The following is a 16,547-nucleotide window of genomic DNA, read 5'->3' as shown; positions in this document are numbered from 1 at the left end:
AAAGTTAAGGTAATACAGAACATGAACTCAACTAATTTAATTCAAATTCAGTAACACAGCCAATTTTTTTTGCAGCAAACTCCTATAAGTGAGCAAATCTCTGAGAGCTGCTGGCATCATTGGCTAATTCCTATCGGGAATACTCAGCCTGCTTTCTTCTGGGATTATTATGCTTGAGCAAGCCACGAGAGGGGGCCTTTGGTCTCAACAGGGACGTACAGTACACAAACTGAGGACAAACATTAAATGCTCACAATCACTCTCTACTGTTTTCTCCCCCTACAGTGCCTGGCCACGGACCATCTGCTTGTAGATCCCCACACTGCTCATCAAACGTCTGCAGAGGTTCTGTGTATTTATAAACGCACTTTAATCTGCCTCTTGTTATAAAATGACAGTTGAGAATGAAGCGCTCAGGCCCACTTTGCTTCTTGTGAGCGTGTGCATGTGTCTCGTTTTAGAACATGTTCACAGTTTGTGATGATTAATTACAGTTTCGTAAGCCTACATTTTGTCAAGCAGCGGTATCAAATGAACTCCCAAGACGAAGTATTATTAAAGATTTTTGGCAAGTAAAATGACAATTAAGGGGAGATATTTTTGTCTTTGCTGTGTGTCACATGCGTACTGTAGCTACATTCAGCTGCTCTGGCAGCAGTTGGTGTAATGAGAGAGTGGAGCCAGTATCCATGGAAATGCAGTTGGAAAAGTTCACCTCACACAAGTTAAAACTAACACCAAGGTAAACATGTTAATGACTGGATTAAAGCTATTTCATGGCCACATGGAGATTTTATTCCTCCCCCATGTCGAACACTGAGGTAGTCCAGGTTTTCTGTTGCTGTTTTTTTTTCTGGCAAGGTTATTCAAAAACACTGGCTGACTGAATTTTGATAAACTTTGAGGAAAGGTGTAGCATGAAAAAAGAAAAAGGCAAGGAAAATGTGTGGATCTGGATCATTTTTACTATACAATTGCAACGTTGGTCTATCCATTTCAAATGTTAGTAGAAGCATGTGTCCTTGGCAGTGGAGAGGGATGTGCTCTCTGATTGTCAATTTTTCTGTTTTTCCTGACTAATTAGTGATGATGACTCTACTGTTCATAAACACACTTAGAAGCTAAGGTCTGAATTGACTCCTCAATTAAGATTTTTGCAGACCTGTGAAAAACTAAGTACGCCTTTCCTGGTGTTGTACATCTAAGTACATCCAGCCAGGTGTTGATATTCAGATGCACTTGATCAATCATTATCATTATCTGTCAGGCTTTCTAGGTTTGGATGTCCTAACAAGGTCAGAGAAAATGCAAAAATTCAAGAGTTACATCTCAGACTCAGTTAGCATGCTAAATGCTAAAACACATGACTGTACATTTAGAAAAATGCTGAAAAAGTATGGCTTGTTTCGAAGAGTTGCCAGGAGAAAGTCTCTTTTATATAAAAATAACATGGCAGCACTGCTCAAGTTTGCAGAGTTGTCCTGGAACAATGTCCTTTAGAAATAACAGAACAAAGTAGAAATGTTTGACCATACTATCTTAATTAAAACACAACATGTCAGCACAAACTCATACTAGCATGCACGGTGGTGGAGGGCTGACAGTTTGGGCTCGTTTTGCAGCCACAGCATCTGTGTAGCATCACTGAGTTGACCATGAACTTCTCTGCATGGCTTAAAAATGCAAATAGACAATGAAAGCAAGCACAGCAGCAAAAGAATCAAGTTGTTGGAATGGCCGATTCAAAAGCTAGAGCTCAACCTGATTGAAATGCCGTGCTGGAATCTAAAGAATGCCCTCAAATCTTATGGAATAAATCAGTAGTGCAAAACTATAGAGGGCTTGCAAAAACACAAGAGACCAATGAAGTTTTACAGAAAATGATTATTTCAAGTTATTGCTGCAAAAGCTGTTAATGCAGGCTATTGAACTATGTGATGTACTTATTTTTACAAAGCACTGTAAAAAAATCACTCAGTTCCCTGATTATTTGTTATTCTAAAGTCCACCTTTTCCTTTCACTGATGGATTGGGAGCTGTATGGTGGATAAATGTAACACTCCATGTGTTGGAGCTCAAATAGAGCATTATACAGTATATAGAAAGTGATTTTGGACACAAACTTTTTTTTATTGTTAGTTTAAAGCTAGTTTTCACAATAAAAATTACATTGTTCAACCCTTTCACGCATAGCGGTCACTACAGTGGACAGCTATTCAAAGGCTGTTTTCTTGTATTTGTGTCAGTGTTGATGGTATACTTGCACATAAATCACTACATTGGACACTGATGTGTCACTCCATACCCTTCCACCCACTGGTTGTTTAATGTTACTATAGATGTATGACGTGTTTCATTGTAATTATTGTAATTTAACCTTGTCATGCATGAATTATGACAACCTCAATCAGGATTTCTTTCTTAAGTATTTTTATTCATCTTTTCATGCCTAAAGATGAATAAAAATACTTGAAAATCCTGATTGTGGTTGTCATAATTCATATATGACAGGGTTAAGATCTACTTTCCCTGCATCACATAACAGACAAGCACAGGGTACAGCGAGGTAGTTGTGATTTGCTGGTGCAATATATTTCAAATAAATAATTAAATCATTACTCTAGAAATGCAATCTAAAGGGTAGTTCAACTGTTTGCATGTTGGGCTCTTATCTTTTAACAGCAGACCAAGAACTGCTTGGTGTTCACTTCAGCTTCATGCTTTGTACTTGTCAATGTTTCCATTACTTCACCCCTCTTCTGGACATGGGGCCACTCGCCATGTGCTCAGCTTTTAGTATTGTGGCTTTTACGTCAGAGTTACAAATGCCATCACGTGTGATCGATTCCTTTGGTCTGCATCTCTGCATCACTCTCTCCGTTGGAACAGAAACAACGTGAAAACACTAATAAATGATGGACAAAGAAACTGGCCTCTCCAGCAGAGTCTGTTACAATGTAACCAATCACACATGATTAATTGCATACCATCATTAATTACCTCAGCATGGAGGGCAACAATTGCTCTCATCCTGGATCCTATCCCTGACCCAAGGCAAGTATTGATCGTGACCAGTGCTCCTGATCAGAACAACCTTCTGAACTCAACAACTTTAACCCTCTTTTTCACTGTCAGATCAACAAGGCCACACATTTTAGAAATCTATAATTGATGTTTTATTTAAAGCAGTCTAGGTGTTCGTCACGCATGCTTGAGTTTTACAGCAGCTGGACTTGCATACCTTTAGTTTAAATGCTACAGTATTTACCAACTTATTCTACTGCATCATTGCTGGCATTAGTTGCCATCATCTGCTACCCTGGTGTCTTACAAATCTTTAAAAACAATGGGGTAGCAACAAGTCTAGCACATGAAGCAGCTCCAAGGTTTTAATTTCTCCTTTTTCACTACTTTATCTTATATTTTAGTCTCCCAAACCCGTCTGCCATGGTGAAATAGCAAATACTTCATAAATAGCCTTAACAATAATTTACTTCACACTGTAACACATTTTAACTCTTCCCTTATGTTTAGCATTCATAATTGGTGTATGAATGAATATCTCTCGCTATACTTGCATGGATACCATATTATTCATAATGAAGCAAAACAATGAATCCGTCCAATATGTCAAAACATATTTACCAGCTGTTTATGTAAAATAATTTTTTCTGAAATCACTGTGGAGGAACTCTTCATGCTTTTGTCAAATGCACTGGAAGGTTTTCGAGCATGAACATCCTGTTTAAGGTGTTTCAAAATTCTGGACTAGGCCTCTCTAAAACCTTTGTTTTGTTCTTTATTTGTTTTTTTTTTTCTTTATTGAACCATTTATAGGTGGACTCGCGGGTGTATTAGCAGAATTCATGGTTCCATCAATTACAGCAAGTCATCCAGGTCCTGAAGATACAAAGCAGCCTCAGACCATCACACTGCCACCACCATGTTTGACTGTTGCTATGATGTTTTTTTTTTAGTTTTTTTTTAATGCTCTGTTATTTTTATGTCAGATTTAACTTGACTTAAACCTTCCAAAGAGTGAAACTTTTTCTCTTGTCAGTCCACAGAGTATAAAAGTCTTGGGGATCATCAAGATCTTTTTTTTTTTTGGCAAATGCTACACGAACCTTTGAGTTCTTTTTGATCAGCAGTGATTTTGGCCGTACAATTCTCCCATGGATGCGATTTTTGCCCAGTGATGAAAGATTTTTAGTTTTGTGTTATGTTTGGTTGTAGCTTCATTTAAAGATAGGAGAGCTTGTGAGTTGGAACCATGACAGGAAAGGAAAGTGGAACCAGATGTGTAGAGGAATGCGGTGACATACGATACTACCTCCTGAGTTAACGGTCTCTCTCTCTCTCTCTCTCTCCTTTTATGGACATGTTTTGAGATCTATACATACCAAGCTATCTCCTGTTTCAACAGACAAGCTAAAGGTCTCTCCTTTTAAGGCAGTTCCATACATGCCACTCCTACTGCTGTGGAAACTTGCTTGAAGTATAAATAAAGGATGTGCTAAGAGCCCTGGGCGGTTTTCCTCTGGGTCACATCTGTTCTGCACACAGTTGGTGCAGAGCAGATCGGACCGTGATGGGGGATCGCCCATGTATATGTACATGTAAATAGATATCTGAGTGTAAGTTTCTTTGCCTTCTAACAATTTTCTCTTCACATTTTCTTGGTCCTCCGAGCCGGAGAGGAAGCATCGGCCGCTGTATCCTGACGTCGTGGAAAGCTGCACTGAAGCCTGTCGACAGCTTCTAGGTAGGAGTGAAAAGTCCAGGGACGTTGAAATTCGATTCCTGGCCAGTGTTTTAATCAAGTGGTCCACGACGCTGGGATCCAGTGGCTGACTTTCAACATAGCCAGAGAATCTTGGGGAGGTAAAGAAACCACTCACTTACACTCGCGTAAAACGAACTTAGGTCTAATCCGCCGAAAGGATTTGATGAGTCTGATCCACTGCACGGATCTGTAAAAATAGGACTAATCCGCCGAAAGGATTTCAAAATAAAAGTTTTTAAAGGATTAATCCGCCGAAAGGATTTCAAATTAGGAATTTTTAGGACTGACCTGCCGAAAAGGTCTGCGCGACTGTGTAAATGTCTGTGTAAATGTTTGTGTTTTCTGTGTGTTGAGAGTGAAGTGATTTAAACAGCACAATACGCTGCTGAATCACTCTCACTGTTATTGTCATTTTATTTCCTGTCAGTAGCTGAGATACTGGTGACAAAAGAGAACGGTTGAGTTTCATCTCATAAAATTGACACCGCTCCAGAATAGCTGGAGTAGAAGGGCGTGTCAATAACCACTCTTATTCGTCTAATACCAGAGAAGGCTCTGCAGTTCTGTTTAATGGGTAATCAGCCCACTAAGTTTACTGTTGACGAACAGTGGTTAGAAAAAAAAATGTCCAGGCGCCGGACAAATTAGTGTGCAAGGATGGAGAAATCCATCTGCACTATTACAACTTAAAGAAGTAGGAGAAAGAAAAGATTTAAAGAAAGAAGGAAAACGCACGCAAGAATTAGAATATTTCCAAGTGTGGAAGCGGGAGGTAACAGACAGGGACAGAGGAGAGGAAATAGAGGCAGAGGAAGAGGAGGATTTAGAGAAAAGGACCAGAGATACGTAGGACAGACAGACTTACGCGAAAGAAGTGAAGAAAGAGATAATACGTGCTGGAATTGTGGCAAGGAAGGGTATTTCGGCAGAGATTGCAGACATAAAACAGACAAACGGCAATATTCAAAAGAATGACTAAATGAGAAAAAGCCAAATGAAAATGACAAAAGTGACGCAGAAGTATTTAATGTCTATCAATTAGTGTCTGAAGTAAAAGGCAAACTTACGCTGACAGTATATGTTAATGGCAAACCAGTGCAGATGTTATGTGATACAGGAGTATGTAAAACCGTTTTGAACAGAAAACCACAGGAAGTACAATTCTCAGAAGATACTTTAATAGTAAAATCAGCATCAGGTCACACTACAGTGCAGTGACTGACAAAACCCTTATTAAGTGAAAACCAGAGATCAAAATAGTTTAAAGTAGTTTAAAAAGGTTGGAAACAGACCCCACCGAATAGATATAAATATAAGAAGTACAAAAATAAAATAAACAAAGACAAAATTACATTAGAACTTATTTTTAATGTATTGAAACTAATAATAGGAAGGATAACAACCTGTAAACTGATATTAACAATGAAACATAGTTGGCATGACGACCATGCCCAGAATGTATAAAATGAATAAAAGGAAATAATTCACACGAAAACCTTTTAAATAAAATAGAGAGATGCATAAGGTACATTAGGGCTGTGTCATTGTTCAGCCAAGGAAAGTGTGTGAAAAGGTAAATGTCTCCAGCTTGGGAAAGGGTGAAACTGCAGATCACCCGAAGCCCTTGATGGATACAAAATAAAATATAAAATATATAATAATAAATTGCTTGGTTCGTCACGCAACAGAGAGAATGAATGTGACCGAAGGTTGGATCTGAGATGAGACAAACAGAAGACCAGTCTAAAAAGTAGGCACAAACCTGTTCAGAGAAAAAGTAAATTTGTACAGATTGGATTAATTTTAAATTATCTGTTTGCTGAGTAAGATGATCCTAACTATTAAATTGGCTCAGTAGTAGTATAGTGGTATACACTAATAAAATATTGTAATATACTATTGTTATTATATAGAAAGAAAAAGATGATAATATTAATAATGACATAATATTAATAAGAAGAAGCAACCTAGTCAGTTATGATGTGAGGTGGATGATTGTTATGAAGTAATCTGCATCAAGCTTAAGGTTTGCTCAAACTCAGTATAATGACATATGAGATGAAGAAAATAAAGAAACTATCTAAACTAATTAAGTGCATAGAGGCACTTAACCTGCTTGAAAACCTGTCATTAATCCTAGATAAAATATTACTGAGATATAGAGCACACCTATAATAACAACTAATAAGCCAAACCCTGTAGACAACAGTTAAACCTACAGGATTGAGAAGCTGAATTAAATATGTGGACACCGCTAAGTTGATGAGCATGTTACACATTTTCTTTTATTTTTATTTATTTGTTTTTAGAGCAGAAGCTGCATGTTATTAAAAGCCAACACATGCAGCTGTCTGTGAGCTCAGTTTTTCCCTCACACTTCTGCTCTGTTTCAGTAGCAGCATTTTTTCTTTTTGTGTCCTGACTCATGTATGTTTTCTGTTTTGTTTGATTATTTTATTTTATTGATTTGGAAACAAATTTGCGACCATACTTGTGGATCACAGTGACACATAGTGATTAGGCATATGATTTACAAATGCCTAGTTTTAGAACTGTGAGCAATTCAAAGTTTAAAAATATATATATATACAAAAAACCCTAACTTCAAAGTTTGAAATATGTAAGATGTGTGAGATGGGTGAATTCTTTGAAAAACTAGAAATTATCTAAAAATGCATTAAGTGAAAATGTGATGTTGCATCTATAGAGAAGAAAGAAGAAGCATTCAGTTATTTAAAAATAGGCATTACAGACAGATACAGTTTTAGCACTGCCTGACTATGATAAGTCTTTCTACTTACGTGTAGATAGAGGAGCAGGTTATATGAAAGCTGTGATAACACAGGCATTTGGAGAAAAATAACGCCTGTTAACATTCCTGGTGAAACTTAGACTCGTGTAAATTAGACTCTGTAGCGTCAGGCCTGCCTGCATATGCAAGCCTATGCAGCAGAGGCAGTAAAAGAGTCAGCTGCACGTATGCAGTCATATGTGCATATGAATTGCACGCAGGCCAAAATATAAATATATACACTGACAGCCAGTTTGTTTTTTCAGCAGTGCACCACTTTGCAAAAATTTGGCATAACAGAGGTATGGTCACCTCTACGGATAACCCCGTGCAACACGGCAGCTTATTAAAAATCTTATTGGAAGTGATCAGCTTGCCAAAACAATTGGCACTTTGCAAATGTGCAGCACATCAAAAAGACAATTTTATTGTCACAAAAGGAAATAATTTTGCAGATCAAACAGCAAAGCAGGCTGCATAACAAACGATAACGCTTCTAACATCCGAACATTGTACACAAATACCACTTGACGTACTAAGAGCCGAACAAAAAGCTGCAACAATCACTGAACAGAACAAGTGGCTGAAATGTGGAGCACAACTGAAAGATGACTTAATGGTCTGTAATGGAAAACCAATATTACCAGAGTCGTTACACAGGACAGCGGCTGTAGTGACACATGAAGTAATACATGTGTCAACAGGAGGGAAATATAGTATAGATAAACAATACACACTTTTACACTATAAATTTTGAAACTTCAGCGAAAAATTTGTAAGAACATGCCTATTCTGTCAAAAACACAACTCACAAGGAAACTTAAGACCTAAGAGAGGCCAGTTCTCCACACCATCCACATGGATTTTATTGAATGAATGTCAAGGATTAAAATATGCCTTAGTGATCATAGATGTGTTTTCAAACTGACCAGAGATATATTCAGTAAAAAGCAGAGGCAATCTTCATTGCAAAATGCTTATGTAATCATTTTATTCCAACATATGATATCCCTTCTCTGATAAGATCAGACAATGGGACACATTTTGTCAATGATGTGATCAGTAAGGTCTCTGAAGCACTAGGATTCAGTGTAAGAAATCATTGTGCTTATCATCTATGGAGTGCAGGGTTAGTAGAGAGAACTAACGGCACCATAAAACAGAGACTCAGAAAATGCCTGAAATGGATAAAAATGCAAAGAGTTTAGTTTATTTAAAAGGCAGTGTGTGTGAGAGGATTATGAAATTATTGTGTGAATGACGTTACATTTTAGATTAAAAGTTAGTAGAATTACAGAGGGTTTGTAGATTGTAAATACAAAATGAGTTTGATTAGCCTGTAGAAACACAAAAGAGAGTAACAGGAAGTGTGTGTGTGACAGGACCTTTGCATGCCCATAGAGGGAGTGAGCACCCAGAGAGAAAAACAGAAGAGACAGACTCTAGCTAGATGAAGCAAATGGAGGCTTTAAGAAAAGAAATGAAAATGATATTAATGGTATGGTTTAGTGTGTCAATATAGGTCACAAATAAATAAAGGTGGACTTTTCTCAACCTAGAATTTTGAGCATTGCAGCAAAACCATAGATTAACATAATTGGGAGAAAACAAGCCAAAGTTTGGCTTAAAATTTTACAGCTTGACCTCCCACTTGTCCCGATCCTGACAAGAAGCTCAAAGGACAGTTAATCTCCTGATGAAGATCAACATAATATCGTGGACTTGAAGAATTAACAGCAGGCTGGTAAGAACAGTGTGACATAACTGTTTAAAGGCACTGAATGTGATATTTTGCCTGGCTGGGACTTAATCTAAAAGGAAAATACTGAAAAGAAACAGAGAAGAAACAGATTGTGTTTGTTGGAGATTTAAGACAACAAAGGACACCTTGAGAAGGGTACAGGGGCCAGTGGGAAGGTGAAGCCCAGAGCATAATTGGGTTGAAATTGAAGCCTGAACTCATGATGGTGTTTAGAGATGTCCACCAGATCACAACAAAGAGGTAAACAAAAATAGAAAACACACATATATAAATTGTTACATGTGAAATTATTTTTGGAAAGAATCAGAAGTAAGATAGTTTGAATCAGACCTCAGTGAAAAGATGCATGGATTGATGCAAGTGAACCAATAGATAAATTTGTTAGAAAGACAACTTTAGTAGAAAGAATGGCAAAACTAGTAGAAAATAGGGATATTGTTTTGAACTGCCGTGCGACACTTCTCAAGTCTCTTGCAGATTAAAACCAGGTGAAGGTCCATACCAAGTACTCCTAACGACGCCAACAGCTTGCAAAATCGCTGAGAGGCCCTCTTGGATCCACCAGAGCCATTGCAAAAAAAGTGGAAGTGAGTGACAGCACAACCTAAAGACACCACCACCCCGACTCTTTGGTGATCTACAGGTGAAGGGAGGGCTGATTGGGTATATCCCGCCTTCTACTTCTCGCCTGTAGTCTACTCACCAGAGTAAATCGGTGTGTCTGGTCATCATGAAGATTATTCTGTTTACCACCTTGGCCCTGCTGCTTACAGCATGGACCCTGATGCACTTAAAGGATCAAGAAGCCAACTTGCATAGAAGGGCATGGACATATGACAACTCACACCTGACTGAAGTGACACAGGATTACATCCATCCCTGGATGAACAACGCCTGGTATAGATACATATATAATCGCACAGAAGGCAAAGATTGTTATATATGCTCACACATGCCTGCTACAACACAGCATGCTACATTATATGGCAGACCTATGAACATGACTCAAGTGACATGCGCAGCAAGCTTTGCCAGTCTAGGTTATCAATATTTAGGAATTGTCCTAAACCACAGCGACCTCCTGACTATTGGACTATCGTTTTGGGCTGTTTTTAAATGCATCGACCAGCATCAACAAAGAACAAAATCAGGAAATTGATGCCAAAAGAATAACTGTTATGCAACACCGAGTTGCCCTGGACATGATCTTGGCAGAAAAGGGCGGACTGTGTGTTTTGTTTAATATAACTTGTTGTACATATATTCCAGATAATGTGCATTCTGATAATATGACAAATGCTCTACAATTACTTAGAAACATTCAACAGGCACAGGTAACCGATTGGGAAAATTTACAAAGTAATTGGTGGGATTGGCTTATGAGCGGCTCATGGAGAACACTGATGTTTAAGGTTTTGATGTTTATTGGCCTAATACTTATCATGTTTTGTATCTTTACTACATGCATTATTCCCTGTGTAAGAGGAATGGTATCAAGAATGATATCCCAATCTCTTGTTGCATATGTCACTGTGCCAGACGAGGAAGAAGGAGAAGACGATGAGTATGAAACTAATGTGATGAATGATTATGTTTGAATGATACACATTTTATGACGACCAGACCGAAAGCACTCACAATGTAGGGTCTGTGTCTGAAACACATTGATGTATTTGTTTAAATTCGCTACAACAGGAGGGAATGATGAAAGATTTTTAGTTTTGTGTTATGTTTGGTTGTAGCTTCATTTAAAGATAGGAGAGCTTGTGAGTTGGAACCACCACAGGAAAGGAAAGTGGAACCAGATGTGTAGAGGAATGCGGTGACATACGATACTACCTCCTGAGTTAACGGTCTCTCTCTCTCTCTCTCTCTCTCCTTTTATGGACATGTTTTGAGATCTATACATACCAAGCTATCTCCTGTTTCAACAGACAAGCTAAAGGTCTCTCCTTTTAAGGCAGTTCCATACATGCCACTCCTACTGCTGTGGAAACTTGCTTGAAGTATAAATAAAGGATGTGCTAAGAGCCCTGGGCGGTTTTCCTCTGGGTCACATCTGTTCTGCACACAGTTGGTGCAGAGCAGATCGGACCGTGATGGGGGATCGCCCATGTATATGTACATGTAAATAGATATCTGAGTGTAAGTTTCTTTGCCTTCTAACAATTTTCTCTTCACACCCAGTCTCTTTCTAATTTTTGAATCATGAACTGTGACCTTGACCTTAAGTGAGGCCTGCAATTCTTTAGATGTTGTTCTGGGTTCTTTTTAGATCTACTGGATGAGCAGTGTTGGGGAGTAACAGAATACATGTACCGCCGTTACGTATTTAAAATACAAAATATGAGTAACAGTTACCATTCAAAAAGGTGGTATTCAGAATACAGTTACTTTGTTGAAATAAAGGGATTACACGGCGGTCTTTTCCTGTTTCATATTTTAGGCTATGCTCTCTCTATTTTTGGTAATTCCATGCCGGTGGAAACCCAAACAAAAGAGGCTCTAATGCCTGTGTCTCAATCTCGTGTCTTATAATGACGTGAAGAAATATTTTTAAAAATGATTTAATATGAAGGCAATAGGCAGAGTCTTACAGGCATTGCCCTAAAGAATGTAGCCTGATGGGTAGTGTAGTCCGTGCTGCAGGGAGGATGGACTGCTATACCCGTTATGTCCGTGAGCGCCAGGGAGGGAGAAAAAGGTGAGTCGAAAAGTACGAGCTGTCACTGACCAGAAACGGGAGCTGGAAGCATGTAAATATAATAATAACCACTGCAGCCAAAAAGAAAAGAGTGCCTGACGAGCCCAGCTGTAAGTAAGCTATTAAGACTCGACTGTACACCATGGTCGTGTTTTCCTCCGAAACAATAAGTTCCGTTGGAGCAGCCTTTCAACACCTCTCTCTGTCTCTCGCTAGCAAAGTTGACCCAGACAACAAAGTAAAGGTAGTTTTCGGCTACGAGCCCGACACGAACCCGACGTATTAGCCAGAGGTCCCTTTACTACGGTTCGGAGCCGCGGACCTGTTTTATATACACGTGGAATAGTTTTCTATGTGAAAACGCCTCTAAAAGTGCAGCCTTACCTAATGTCCACCCTACTGTTACTCATTTTATATTAAGATTTAAAAATCTAGTTGGTGTTGGTATGGCGAGTAGCCTTCAGTAATAGTAATAAATCACAAAGCAATAGTACATTCATGTAGTTGTAAAAAAGAATGATAATATATTAAGTAATGCAAAGTATTCAGAATACATTACTCTCATTGAGTAACGTAACAGAATACGTTACAAAATACATTTTGGGGCATGTATTCTGTAATCTGTAGTGGAATACATTTTAAAAGTAACCTTCCCAACACTGTGGATGAGTCATTGGTGTGCGCTTGGAGTAATTTTGGTAGGTCGGTCACTCTTCCCACTGGGAAGGTTTACTCCTGTTCCAAGTTTCTCTTTTTGTTGAGGATGCCTCTTGCCACAGTTTACTGGAGACCCGAGGGCTTAGAAATGTCTCTGTTGATGTCAGGCCTGAGTGTGGAAGGTTTGTTTGATGATCTGAAACACTAGTGTGTAACAAATATGGAAAGAAATTAAGAAATCAGGAAGGGGGCAAACAGTGGGCTTGAGAAACATTGACATAACATTTACATTTGTAAGTAAGTAAATTTATACAAATTCAGACAAAGTGCTTCACGTCAAATAAAACCAACAAAAAAAGAAATAAACAATAAAATAGAGTGAAATGTTACCCAAGTTCCAGTCTAAAAAGCTTTTTGACTCCACTGAGTTCACAGATCACAGACTGGAGAGACTGAGATTTAGAGTACTTGTTTCTATTTGTACTTGTTTTCGTTTCAGTCTCATTAAATTTGTTTTGAAGTCGGATGAAAACAAAATACGCTAAACAGGGACGTGTGAATGCCTTTTTCCGCTATTAATCACAACGTTGTGTACAGATCTTATTTGGAATTTCCTTTTATAAAATGTATTCATGCACTGGGAACGATCCTGGCCGCCCTCAACCGCCTCCTGTCCCCCACCCCCCCGGCCTGCTTTTCTAAAAACATGTTGACCTGGATCGGTTCTCAAAGTGAGAAATGAGGCAGCCGCCTGCTTCTGTGTAAATTGGCTCTCGTGGCATTCGAGGGGGAGTCATCAAGCTGGGCCACAGAGACGAACAGCACTACAGAAAATAGCTCCCATCAACTGCTTATCAAACTTAAAAAGGACTAAAGAGATGAGTTATTAAAAAGGTGTTGAGGGCTTTTGGTGATCATTTCCATCGTTGACCTTCTCAATTAGGTTTGCTGCGGGAAAATATGTGGGTGCTTTTGAAGGGAAAAAGTGATGTCTGAAACAGAGACTTGCCTGCAGCAAAACATGTCACTAAAATGAATTGATATCCCACTGCCACCTATATGGGTGCTATATCTATACACAGGTGGCTCTGTTGGCAGCAGTGACAGTCTTCCCTTCACTAATTACAGGCCTTTCTGTTAGACACAGTATTTGGTATTTATAGGATGGCTGTAAGAGGATCCTCCTGCTGTTTTCAGCTTCAGGCTTTTGCACTGTAACAAACTGCTGTAAAATACCAGAAATTAAGTCCTTTAATGCACAGTTTAGTGTGAAAACCACTAAATACTCTGAATGCTTAGTCCTCTAAAGAAAGAAAAATAATTAACAGCAACCTACCACACATTTTAGTGTAATACAGAGTTTTATATTTAAGCTAAAAGAATCAGGTTTAACATACTTTGATGTTTATTTTAGTTATTTTGTCTTTAGATTGTTGTGATGTGACGTCCATTTTGTGTTGATGAATGCAACTTGTCACCCTTTTTTCACGTGTGTTAGTAAGCATGAATTTGTAAGTAATGCATTTCAATAGGAAGTATATTTTGTGCATGAAGCACTATTTTGTCGAGAGAAAGCTAAGAGACATTACCATGGCAACCATGAAACCAAAGCTTAAATCTTGTGTTTTAAATAAGATTTAAGCTCAAGATCATTTCTGTCCCTACCCAGGTCTTTATTAATACCCTAACTTTACATATAACAAACAATATTTAATTAATACTGGATTTTAAAATGATGTCTGAAAGTCTGTGACATGCACATGGGTCTCCTGCATAGAGAGTTTTTAGGATTTTTCATGTCATGTGCATAGCTATTGGCTGTTTGGGAGAAATGTTGTTCCTGGGAGATGCTGGCTCTCGCTGGATCAAAAGCTGCATCAAAAGGCTCTTAGTGAATGCTTTGGTTGTTACAGCTTCCTGCAGTTTTTCATGTACTTGTGAACTACTAGCCCAGTAATTAGGAGGTACTAGTACGTCTTAATAAAGTCTTTGTGTTGAAGACTTTATTAAAGTCTTCAACACAAACTGGAAATGGAGAATGTTCGCTTTCAAAGTAAAAGTTGTGGGTCAGAACTGCAGGCAACATCTGCAGGGCAGAACTTTTACTTTGAAGGCAACTTGTCTCCATTTCCAGTAGGCGTCACACTTTTCACAGTTTCAAAGTTTGGAGAGTAGCTGGTGAGTATTTATAGACAAGTCTGTCGCTTCAAAAAAAAAAAAAAAACTATGACCGTAGCGATAGTGAAGAAAACAATCACAGGAAGGTTTTTAATGGCTGGTTAGGCATAAACACTTTTCCCCTAGCAGCATATGGTTGCCAGATGGTCACTGTGTGTGACTTAATGTTGTCACAATGATTGTCACATAGCCAAAAACTGTGGACTAGTAAATGTTGTGTGGCTAGTGGTCATGTGTTTGCAAAACCAAAACAGAAAAAAGTAAAGTAGCCCCTTGGTTTGAAAAGTAAAGTCAGCACAAAGTGACTGTAACCTGCATCTTTGTAAGGGCCACCTAGGGGCAACGGCTGTGGTTGCAAAAGCTACCAAGCTATATATACATATATATATATATTACTTTGAGTGGATTTTCTTAATACAAAAGTTTTTAAAAAAATCTATAAATAAATTTAGGAGGAATAATAATGGATTGCATTTATATAGCGCTTTTCAAGACTCTCACAGCACTTTACAATTCCACTATTCATTCACTCTCACATTCACACACTTGTGGAGGGAAGCTACATTTATGGCCACAGCTACTGACAGAAGCGAGGCTGCCATATCGCGCCATCGGCCCCTCTGGCCAACAAGTAGGTGAAGTGTCTTGCCCTGGAACACAATAACTAAGCCAAACAGAGCTGGGGATCGAACCGGCAACCTTCAAATTACAAGATGAGCTTCCCAACCCCTTGAACCACGATCGCCCCAATGACAATAAAAAATAAAAAATGACAAAAAGGGAAAATAAATGACCCGACTCAGTCACTTGAATGTTAGTCAGGTGTATTCATGGCTGAATGGGTGAGTAGAGTAACATTCCCTTAACAGTATGATCTAAAGTGGGTAGGAGAAATGCAACACACCTTAGTGCAAGAAGAGAAGAAACTCAGAAACATAACACAAAATGTAATCAAAATCATACAAACTGCAATACATTAAATAACTGCTTTATGAGTACTTAAGTATAGTATAGCCTGAAGTATAGCCTCCTCGATTAATTCTGGCCATTCTCAGTGCAAATTTAACAGACAAATTTTTTACAGTGTACAATAAAGATCTGTCACGTGATTATTATTATACTGCTTCCATGTGTAACCCACATTCAAGTGTAAATGCCACCTTGTTTTTGATTGTGAAACTTTGTGAATCATCACACTCCTGCCTTTAATGGGCAAAACAGTAATAACAAGTTTAGTTTCATTCAGACTTCTTAGAGGGAGCACACGCTGTTCCTTCGAGTTATTGTCGGCCCACTTTGTCCCTCTGTGTACTCATTTACTTGATTCCCTGACCTCTGACCTCTGTGCCCACACTACTTAGTCCTATTTCACTGCAACCCAACACCTCCACATGCGATGTAACGCCCACCTGCTGTCTCATGACTAGAAAGTAAGGAGTTTTTAAAAATAAACCATGTGGCGAGCGCGTTTGTGTATTTATGTGCAAAAGAAAGAAGGGAAAAATAAGGTTTCCATGGAAACTAAAGAATTGTGTCTAATTGGCAATAACACTTCAAAGAGGTCTGAAATAAAAGGCCATAAACCTGGCCTCGCGCAGTCGTTTGGAAAGGAATGACAACGTACAATCAACACTGCTTGTTTTGATTTATTATTAATGCTTTATTTATT

This window comes from Perissodus microlepis, chromosome 6 (assembly GCF_051167445.1).
Source record: "Perissodus microlepis isolate ML-2025 ecotype Zambia chromosome 6, ASM5116744v1, whole genome shotgun sequence".
NCBI classification, from domain to species: domain Eukaryota; kingdom Metazoa; phylum Chordata; class Actinopteri; order Cichliformes; family Cichlidae; genus Perissodus; species Perissodus microlepis.
Note: the sequence above shows the minus strand (reverse complement) of the source record.